Below are 12,233 nucleotides of genomic sequence, written 5' to 3'. Positions count from 1 at the left end.
TCAAAAGAAATGGAAATACTAACTGTTCTGTGTCAGAACATGTGAACAATGTGAACCCATGGTGAACAATGCCTTGGGGAACTGTAAGAGACACTCCAGGAAAAAAGGCAGAGGGCCTTTTGCCTGAGCTGCACTTTGTGCCTTGGATTGTTCTTTTTTTTTTTTTTAAGATTTATTTATTTGTTTATTTATTAGGTATACAGGATGCATGACTGCAGGCCAGAAGAGGGCACCAGATCTCATTACAGATGGTTGTGAGCCACCATGTGGTTGCTGGGAATTGAACTCAGGACCTCTGGAAGAGCAGTCAGTGCTCTTAACCTCTGAGTCATCTCTCCAGCCCCTGGATTGTTCTTGGATGTGATCTCGTGCCTCCTGTGACAAACACTGACATTTAATTCATAAGACGTGTTTATTATTGTTGGATGTCAGATCATAGCTATAGAACCCAATCTGGTCAGTGTGCCCTGAGTCTAGTTATGGCCTTCTGCCTTGCTTTCATGTTTTCCCAGATATAATCTATAATACCAGGTAATTGTGTTTTAGCTGGTCTGTCCTGAGTAAGTCTGGGAAAGGGCTGCTCTGTTAATATTCAGTATGTCTTTACTGACTTTTATATACAAATTTTTCTGGTCATGTTTTTGTTTGTTTGTTTGGTTGGTTGGTTTTTTGTTTGTTTGTTTGTTTGTTTTATCTCAAACAACTTTCCTTGGAGCATTGTTTTCTTTGTTTCATTGCTGTTTAAAAGCACACTAAAACTGAAGCAAGGTTGTCTACAGCATTAGACTGTAGTTCCCCCCCACCCCCCCAATCTTTCAATTTCTTAGATTCCAGGTCCAGCCTGGAACAAGATCTGTATAGGTCAGCCAAAAAGTCAACAACCCTCCTTGATTTGAACATTACATATTGTACTGATATATTCAGTTATTATACACTATCCCAAAGTTATTATTTTATGAAACCAAACATATTTTAATTAAATACAGTAATTAGAATGGCTTTATTCTGAAGCTCTAGCCCTCAATTTTCTTGCCCCTGCTGTTTCAGCATCAAGCATATGGACTTCAACTAGCTATACAATTTATAATGTTATCATATTCACTATTTCTAGTTTAGTAAGAGTTTTTTCTTACAAGTAAATGCCAAACTTTATCACACACATCTCACTGGTTTTTGTATTAGTGTTAATGTTTTCTTCTTTGAATGATAATGCCTATATCTACATACAGATTTTGTATTAAGCAATAATTCTATTCTACAAAATTCCATTTCCTTTTTTTTATATTTATTCTTCTCTCATACATTACATCCTGACCACAGTTTTCCCTCCCTCCACTCCTCCAAGTCTACCCTCCCACCTCCCCCAGATCCAACTCTTCTTTTTTTCCCTTCAGAAAAAGGGCAGGGCTTCCATGGGGATCAACTGAACACAACATGACAAATTACAATAAGACCAGGTACAAACCCTCATAAGGAGGCTGGATAAGGCAATCCAGTAAGAGGAAGAGGGTCCCAAGAGCAGGTGAAAGTGTCAGAGACACCCCTCACTCCTACTGTTAGGAGTCCTACAAGAACACCAACGTACATAACCAAAATTTATATGCAGAGTACCTAGCACAGTCCTATGCAGATTCAACGATTGCCTCTCCAGTCTCTGTGAGCCCTTTTGAGCCCTGCTTAAGTGATTCTGTGGCCTGTGTTTTTGTGATATTCTTGACCCCTCTGGCTCCTGCACTTCCTCCCCATCTCCCTTGGGGTCCCCAAGCGCTGCCTAATGTTTGGCTGTGAGTCCCTGCACCTCCTCCCACCAGTTGCTGAATGAAGCCTCTCTGATGACAGTTGGGCTGGGCTCTAATCTATGAGTATGGAGAAGATCACTAGGAATCATTTCATTGACTTTTTTTGTTTTTATTTTTTCACCAGTTGTGTTTGGTTCTGTCCCAGGTCTCTGGGATACCCCGTCTCTGGTTCCTGGCCACCCAGGCAGTGTTGGACATGGGCTTCAAGTCGGACCAGCCATTGGTTGGCCACTCCCACAATTTGTGAACCACCATTACCCAGGAAATTCTGTAGGCAGGACAAAGTGTAGGTTGAAGGTTGTGTGGCTGGGTTGGTGTCCCAGTCCCATCTCTGGGAGCCTTACCTGGTTACAGAAGATGGCAGGTTCAGGTTCCATATCCCCCACTACTAGGAGTCTTCACTAGGGTCACCCTCTCAGTTTCCAGGGAGTTTCCACTGAGCTAGGTTTCTACATTGCCTCCCAAAGCCCTCCAATTCCAGTCATCCCTCTGTACTCTCTCCCTCCACCCCCATACATCCTGTTCCCATCCCCACCTGCCCCCAGTCCAGCTGCAAAGCCGATTCTATTTCCCTTTCCAGGGAGACTCATGAGTTCCCAGCCCTCCTTTTTGCTTAGGTTTTCTGTGTCTGTGGATAATAGTGTGATTATCTTTTACTTAAGAGCTAATATCCACAGTGAAGTGAGTACATACCATGTCTGTCTTTATTACTCTTGGTTACCTCACTCAGGGTGTTTTTTTTTCTAGTTCCACCATTTGCCTGAAAATTTCATGATGTCATTCATTTTAAAGGCTGACTAATATTATCTATGAATGTGTCACATTTTCTTTATTCATTCTTTGGTTGAGGGACATCCAAGTTGTCTCCAAGTTCTGACTATTACGAATAAAGCTGTTATGAACATAATTCACCAAGTGCCCTTGTGATCGGATAGAGCTTCCTTTGGGTATATGCCCAAGGGTGGTTTAGTTGGGTCCTGAGGTAGATTCCTAATTTTCTAAAGAAACACCATATTGATTTCCATAGTGGCTGTACAAGTTTGCATTCCCATTAACAATGGAGGAATGTTCTCCTTGTTCCACATCTTTGACAGCATGAGTTGTCACTTGTGTTTATGATCGTGGTCATTCACACAGGTGTAAGATGGATTCTCAAAGTAGTTTTGATTTCTACTTCCCTGATAGTTAAGGATGTTGGACATTTCTTTAAGTATTTCTCAGACATTTGAGCTTCTTCTATTGATAATTCTTTGTTTAGATATGTACCCTGCTTTTTTATTGAATTATTTGTTTTATTGATGTCTAGTTTCTTTATTTATTTTGGATATTAGCCCTCTCAGATGTGGAGTCAGTGAAAATCTTTTCTCATTCAGTAGGCCATTTTACAGATCAGTTTCCTTTATAGGCATGCCTGCAAAAAACACTCAATAAAATACTTGCAAACAAAATCCAGGAACACACCAAAAAGATCAACTATCATGATCAAGTAGGCTTCATCCCAGAGATGCAAGGATGGTTTAACATATAAATATTAGTAAATGTAATCTACCATATCAGCAAACTGAAACAAAAAACACATGATCATCTCATTAGATGCTTAGAAAGACTTTGACAAAATCTAACATCCCTTCATGATAAAAGTATTAGAGAAAGTGAGGAAACAAGGGATATACCTAAACATAATAAAGACAGTTTATGGTAAGCCTACAGTCAATATCAAACTAAATAGAGAGAACCTCAAAGCAATTTCACAAACATTAGGAACAAAACAAGGCTGTTCACTCTTCTCATATCTATTAAATATAGTATTTGAAGTTCTAGCTATAGCAACAAGACCACTGTAAAATATCAAGGGGATACAAATTGGGAAGAAGAAGTCAAAAGTATCATTATTTGCAAATATTGTGATAGTATACAAAAGTGACCCTAAAATTCCACCAAGGAATTCCTACATCTGATAAACACTTGTAGCTGGATACAAGATTAACTCAAAAAATCAGTAGCCCTCTTATATGCAAAGAAAAATGGGCTGAGAAAGAAATCAGGGAAACAACAACTCTCACAATAGCCACATACAATACAAAATATCTTGGGATAACTCTAACCAAGGAAATAAGGCTTTTCTGACAAAAACTTCCAGTCTTTGAAGAAATAAATTGAAGAAGATATCAAAGATTGAACTATGTCCCATGCTCATAGATCAGTAGGATTAATATAGTAAAAATGGCCATCATATCAAAAGCAGTCTACAGATTCAATGATATCATCATCAAAATTCCAGCACAATTCTATACAGATCTTGAAGGGACAATACTCAACTTCTTGTGGAAACAAAAAACCCATAATAGCTAAATAATCCTGAACAATAAAAGAACTAAGGGAGGTACCACTATCCCTGATTTCAAGATGCACTACAGAGTTATAGTAATAAAAACCATATGGCATTGACATAAAAACAGACACAATAGAATCAAATAAAAAAAAAACAGACATAAGTCCACACACCTATGGACACCTGGTTTTGATAAAGAGGCCAGAAATACACAATGGAAAAAGGAAAGCATATTCAATAAATGGTGCTGACCTAACTGGATGTCTGCTTGTAGACAATGCAAGTAAGTAGATATTTATCACCCAGCACAAAACTCAAGATCAAGTGTATCAAAGACTTTAACATAAAGCCAGATATGCTGAACCTGATACAATAGAAAGAGGGGAATATCTTTGAATGCATTAGCACAGAAGACAACTTCCGGAACAGAACACTGATTAACCCACACACTAGGATCAACAATCAATAAATGGGACCTTATGAAACTGAAAAGCTTCTGTAAGGCAAAAGACACTCATAATAGGATAATTCATTTTTTTTATTGAGAGATAATTAGAAAGAAGTGGCAAAAGGGAAGATATCAAAATTGTAGAAGCCAAAAGTATGTATATGTATTTTATGTATTTCTCTCTTGATTTTAAATACTTAGTCAATTTTATCTGTGCTGCATGGTATTATAGTTAAAACATAATTTTAAAAAAAATAAAAAAATTTAAGTTGTAAAAGGAAAAGTAAAAAATCAAGAACTAACATTTTTTCTTTAAAAAATTAGCAATTTGATTAGGTTGATGATAAGAAATTTCAACCACTAATTTGTCAAGATAAATTCCATATGTTAGATCAAACATGGAGCATGGTAACCTCAGTGCTAAAAAATACCTTGGCTTTTTCTTGTTACCACATCTTATTGTTCCAGCTTGCATTACTCTCTAATCCTTTGTTTCCCTTGTTTCTCTTGGGGTCAAAGTTCTGACTCCTTTTCCTGATTTCCCATGAAGATAAGAATCAGGGAAGAGTTTGGCCCATATTGAATGGCACTATTAGGAGGTGTGGCCTTGTTGGAGTAGGTATGGCCTTGTTGGAGGAAGTGTTTTATTGTGGAGGTGGGTTTTGAGGTCTTGGTATTTGCTTAATCCATGCCCAGTGTGACAGTTCACTTCCTGTTGCATGCAGATCAAGAATTAGAACTCTCAGCTCCTTCTCCAGCACCATGTCTGCCTGCATGCCACCATACTCCCAACCATAACAATAATGACTAAGCCTCTGAATCTGTAAGCCAGCCCCAATTACATGTTTTTCTTTACAAAAGCTGGTGTGGTCATGGTATCTTTTCACAGCAATAAAACCCTAATTAAGACAATAATCAAATGGCCAATAAATTTAAAAACACATATGAAAGTCAAGTAACCCACCCAAACTTCATTTCTCACTTTCCTTTCCTCCCTCCAAACCTTCCATACACCCCTCCTTGCTCTCTTTCAAATCTATGGGCTCTGTATATACATACGTTCCTAAATAAATAAATAAAAATATTTTTCATTAAAATTAAATGTACATTGTACCTGATAAAGATTTGAGGGTATCATAACAAAACAATGAAACTGAGGGAGGAACATTATATAAATACAAGCATTTCATTTATGAAAAGCTGAGAAAAGGAAAGACAGTTGTGTATAGGGTCTGTGGGAAATTAGCTATCCATTACATACTTAGACCATTACTTCATATCACATCACAGGGAAAAGTAGGCTCTAGGTTCATTAACTGACTGTGTATAAAACTAAAATTGTTAAAAGGATATATTAAATTGATATTAATCTCAAAGAAAGCTTTCTTATATAAAACAAAAGGAAAACTTACTGTATTTTAAATTGAAACAAAAAAAAACTCAATAAATTTAACTGGTTTAAAGTCTTTCTATATAACATACAAAAGGGACTATTGGGAATGTTGGTGACAGTTTTGAGTTCAGCACTTAGAAGGCCAAAGAAGAAAGGCTGCAAGTTGGATGCTCTCCTCAGCTGTATTACAAACTGTCTCAAATAGGAGGAAGGGGAGCTTCCTTGCACCTTAATGGAACAAGTTGTTTCATGCTATTGCTATTGTGTCTTCCCACCATGATGTACTAAACATTATTATCACCTCTATTATCTTTGGGGGAGTATAACATCATTACATCATTTTTCTGTTCCCTGTCCTCCCTCCAAACTCTTCTACATACCATACCACTCCTTATGTTCTTTCAAATTCTTGGCCTCTTTTTTTTCCAATTAATCATTGTTACATATATATATATATATATATATATATATATATATATATATCCTTTCTTTCTTAAGCTGTAAACAAAAATAAAATAGTTTTTCTCTTAAAAAAATGTTGTGGTCCCTGTCCTTAGTGCATGAGCTGGCTGTTTGGAACCTGAGGCCTATGCAGGGACACTTTGCTCAGCCTGGGAGGAGGGAGCTGGACTTGCCTGGACTGAGTCTATCAGGTAGAGCTGAATCCCCAGGGGAGTCCTTGCTCTAGAGGAGATGGGAATGGGGGTAGCCTGGAGGAGGGGAGGGAGGAGGGAGGTCAGCGGAATCCATGGCTGATATGTAATATTAAATCAAATTATAAAAATAAATTAAAAGATGTAAGATAAGCAAAAAAATGGTGTGGGTAGAGTAAAGACAAATGGCTGTCTAGAAAGAAAAGAAATTAATCTGTAACAAAGAACAACATCTACACTTCATGAAAAACACTAAAAGTCCACAAAAAATGACCCCACTTAAAATAGATGAAAAAGAATAATAATTGAACAGAAAATGAAATTTAAATGGTCTTTAAAGGAATAAAAATGTGTTCAAATGTGTTAATAGTTGCAAAATGCATATTTAAGCAATAAAGATGCACAATTTATTATTGATCATTGAGCAAATTTTAGAAGATACATGAGGGGTAGGGAAGTGGTTCAGTTAATAGCATTTGCTATGCAAACTTCCACATAGTGAGCAGGGCACCATGGTGTGGTTCTGTAATCCAGGTACTGGGGATGCAGAAGCTGGAGGAGCCCTGGAACTGGCTACCCAAGCCAGCTAATCGGTGAGTTCCAGGTTCAGTGAGAGACCTTTCCACAATAGAGTAAGGTAGAGAGCAGTTGAGGAAGAAACCTAACACCCTCTCTGGCCTACACAGGCACCACACACACACAAAGGGTATGTCTATAGAGGTAAGGATGCATTCGCCAGAACCTCACAGATCCAGTGACTTGATACATTGGGAATTCAGTACATTGATTTCAAGTGACAAGATCAATCAGAATTTTTAAATGTTTTAATACTTTGAATTTTAAGTTTCAATTTCTGGAATCTGCCCACAAGAAATACTGGCATGTGTACTAAAAGTGTATGATTTGCAATGACAAAACTAGAACAAACTCAACACATTAATAAATCATGTCTAGCATTATCATAGAATATCACCATCCATTAAAAATAATGATGAGGTAATATATATCAAGAGCTGACAGAGACATTGTAATAGCCCATTTTGTGTTCCTATAACAAGATGCCTTAGAGCAGATAACTCACAAAGAGTAGATGTTTCCCTTCCTCTGCTCTGACAGGAAAGAAATCCCAAACCAAGATGGTAGCATATGGTGAGGGTTTTCTTGCCGTGGCCTCAGCTGGAAGAATGCAAACCAGTAAAAGAGGCCCAGTTCTCACTGTCCAGCCCCTTGAGAAAAAGCATCCAATTCTACTCAAGGGGTGGTGTTCCCATGGTCAAATAAATGTTAAAGGCCCCAGTTCTTAGCTGGTAGCATCCAAACTTTGGAAAAGACATGATCAAACTACAGTGGAAAAGGGACAGTATCTAAAACATGGTTGAAATCAAAGAGCAAGGTGTAATGAGGCAATTAGCTGCATTTCCAGTTGTGTGCTTTTGCTGAAAAGACCTGAGTAAATACACATCAAATCAATGCTGGTTCTGTTTTAGGAATCAGAGAATAAGGAAGAATGGGGGAAAACTCTTTTTCGAATTCTTATTAATGACTGATTTATATCTGTCATGTAGTCACATAAAATAAATTGTCATTTAAAAACCACCAAAGCTTCCTGTAATTGCAGCTACATGGGAAGCAGAGGCTTTGATAAATTTGGAGACAAGTCTGAGAGACACAGTGAAGTCTCATCTTAAGCAAACAACCGAACAAACAAAAAGATTAAAGAACTTAATGTTGTAGAAAATGTGCAACTTGTCAAACGAAGTGATAGAAAGAAGCAAATCCTAGCAAGTAAAGCCTTGGTGACCATGGTGTGACACATGTAACCTTTCAGACGAGTAACAAGATTGAGCATCCTCTGTGACAGTCTTCATCATGTTAAGCCAACTTCTTCAAAATGCACCACCCTACAGGCAACAAAGTGTGGAATGAGTAAAGGCTGAGAGCCATTAGAACTGGGCAGGTTTGAGGTTAAGTAGTATTTAAAATTCCAATAGCAGAAGAAAGAGCAACGGCAGTTGAAGGAAAGATTGTGTTGTACCTAGAAAACTAGGAAGTTTCGATAAAGGAAAAGGCTCTGGTCGACGAGTCTGCAGAATACTGGACTACAGATTCACCCCAAACTCATCTGATATTCTTAAGCTCCCAGGTTCAGAAAGGCCAATGTGGAGCAGCTAGCCAGGCCATCAGCACTGAGGCCCAGGTTTCTGTCTGGCAGCCTTGTCACTGGGTTCTCTCCAGGACTCCTCCACAAGTACCCCTCTGCTTTCAGTTACTCACTCTTCTTCGTTCAGCTTAGTCCAGGCAAGCTCAAGTTGGCTAAAGAACACTGAGGCTACCCAGGTAGCAGTGACACATGCCTTTAACCCCAGCACTTGGAAGGCAGAGCCAGGCGGACCTCTGTGAGTTCGAGGCCCACCTGGTCTACAGATCCAGGACAGGCACCAAAACTACACAGAGAAACCCTGTCTTGAAAAACCAAAAAAAAAAAAAAAAAAAAAAAAAAAAGAAAAAGAACACTGAAGCGCAAAATGGCAAGAATGATAGGAAAAGGGAAGTGTTAAATTCTGGAACACTGCTCCAAGCCCATAGTTCCCTCTTCAGTGGGCTGTCCTTAGTGACTAACACTAACAGCCACCAAGCCAAGTCTCCAATAATGGAAGACTGGCAGTTGTCGAAACTGTAACTCACTTAACATCCATGACATTTCCCCGAAACACCTCTGCTGCACATTCATAAGAAGTGTCAGTGGAATGCTTGCTGTGATAAACAACTTCAAAATCAAGTTTCCAAACGATGCTTCTGACATCCATTTCAGAGATGGATTCTAAATATCAAAGGGGTGAAATCTGATTTTAAATATGCTATAAAGTTAAATCTAGAAACATATACAATCAAACATATACAAAATTATTTAACCAACAGATATAACATTTCATTGTCTCCAGTAGAGAAAACTAAATGAGAAATTTTCCCTCCTGTGCCAGTCAATGAAAGCCAGCAGTAGCTTAATATAGCCCGCCGTGTGAGGCCTTCATGAGCAAGGCCATTTTAACTTTCAAATTTTGTCTTAAGTTTTTCCCCACCAGCCATGATCCTGTACTTTAAAAATCATAATTATAATACCGATGGCAGCCACCCACACTGCCTCCTTTGGTGTGTGGCACTGTGTGAAAGCAGATGTCAAGTACAGCCGTCACCAAGGACCCTTCCGTGGACTCTAGTAAAGCGGAGCGCACAGAGCACAGAGTAAGCAGATCTTCCCGCAAATGGGGTAATTAGAGTCATAAAGATGATCCCAGACAAAGAAGCAGCATTCAGCAGCTAACTCTTTAACCCTTACCCTCCCCACCACTGCCTAACCAAATCACTACATTCCTTTATTGTGTTGTTAGTTCATTGTTAACCACCAGGACAGTGTATTTCTGTAGCTTAGCTTGCATTTGGAAGCGGAATTAAAAATGCATGCTCTAAGAGGTAGGCATTACATGCAGCCCACGGGAGTATGGGTGTTGAAATGAAACTGTCAGTTTCGACTCATATGTCTACCACATGTAGGTGTGGAATCTTATGTACACGTTACTACAGCTCTAACTAGCCTTGATGACCAGGTTGATGCTGAACTAAGTAAAATAATGTACGCTAAGAAGTAAATCTAATGTCGGACTTTGGATTTCTGTCCTCTGGAGCCGATTCTGTCACTGGGTCTAACATCTAGCCTCTGACAAAGCAGGTGCTCAGACAGTCTATTACACTTTGGAGCATTTCTCTAGAATGACAACGTGAGAATCTTGGAGGGCAACTCCATGTGGGCCTCAGTTTACCTGCATGGAGACTGGAAAATCAACTCTCAAAATCAAATTCTAAAGTTAAACAACCGTACCTTCTACCTTCTTATTAGTAAGCCTTTTCCTTGGGGTGCCCAGGTGAAGTGTAGCTATCTTAAGCCTTTGGAAATGATCCTCTCTCTCCAATTCAAAGCTTCTTTCCAAGCCAAGGGTTGGTGAGCAGAACAAATGCACCAGCAGTGTAGGGGAGTAGCTTTCCCTCAGTCAGGTATACCAAAGCAATGTTTTACATGAGCATTCCATATACAACAAGTCACCACTCATTGTTCTTATAGTAACACCAGAAAACCATAGGAAACTCGTGTATTATTCTATATAAGTGAAACACCATAACCCTTGAGGTGTTAATTAAAGATAGTGAGGACTTTTGTATTCCAATGAAGTTACAAAAGTAGATGGGAAGAGGAATATGAATTGTTATTTCTCATGAAGCCCTAGGGGACATTTAATAAAGGAAGACCAGATCTGGGATCAGAAGAGGACAGATACGCAGTTCTATCTAGGGCTAATTTTTGATGCAGTCCTTCGAGAGTTAAATCAGTCCTTTAGACTTATTCCTAGAAAGCCAGAAAACACTACTGTCCTTGTGTACCTGTCTCACATGTCTTTACATCATTTAGTCAAACAGTGTAACATTCTGATGGTCACAGAGGTGAGACCTCAACAGGCAGTTGATATTTAGAGTACAACACAGGATACCACAGACCCCAAACGATTGATTGTATTCCACACAGCCTAAAATCTGCAGCCTCTGCCCTGGTCATCAACTGCAACCCACCACCACCACCCACAATTTGGCACTCAGGGATATTCTCCTATGCCCTTCTTTATCATCTGAGGTTTATCCAGCTGATTCCTCTCTTTCTCTTCAGCAGAGACTTTCAAACACTCGGAATGCAACTCTATCAAATTAAGTAAACCAAACTTTAAACACACATAAAGAGGTGTCCAAATTTGAGCATTCAATAAAATGCATGTTTCAAAAGAAAAAAAAATAATTCCCTTCCAAACATGACTTAAATTATCTTTAAACAGAACATAGCTTTAAAATATATAAACACATGGGTTGGCAAGATGGCTTAGTAGATTAAAGCACTTGTCTTGCCTGGTTACCTGAGTTCTAAATCCCAAATCCCAGGGTGGAATGAGAGAGCTAACTCCCGAAAGTTGTCCTATGACCCCCCCACACACACACGAATATGCACACACTTTTTAAAATGCACAAACTTAGGCTGAAGAGGTAGTTCATTGGTTATGAGCACTGGCTGCTCTTCCAAAGGACCTGGGTTCAATTCCCAGAACCCACATGATGGTTCACAATCAACTATCAGTAACTTCAGTTTCAGAGTCTACTACACCTTCTTCTGGCCTTTCACAGTCACCAAGCACAGATGTGACACATAACTATATGTGATACATATAGGCAAAATATCCATATACATAAAATAAAATAATTAAAATTAAAATGTTTTAAAATTTACAAATGTGAAATTATGGGGAAGGTTATTTTATAAATCATTGCAACTACTCTTAAACATACATGAATGTAAATTATTTTACAAATTAAATACAATTCATAAAAATCCAATCTAAATTAATATAATGGGGTAAATGTTATTTTCCTGAAAATAGGGTCTTTTCAGTGTGGAACATAGTACTGACTGCTTCAGAACTGGTGGCCTTAGAGGCTTCCACAACCCTAATCATCATTGACAGCTGGATTCTGCCATCTCTCTAATTATGAAAACTTTTACACAGGGTATGAC

Source organism: Peromyscus maniculatus, chromosome 4 (assembly GCF_049852395.1).
Source record: "Peromyscus maniculatus bairdii isolate BWxNUB_F1_BW_parent chromosome 4, HU_Pman_BW_mat_3.1, whole genome shotgun sequence".
Lineage (NCBI taxonomy): Eukaryota > Metazoa > Chordata > Mammalia > Rodentia > Cricetidae > Peromyscus > Peromyscus maniculatus.
Note: the sequence above shows the minus strand (reverse complement) of the source record.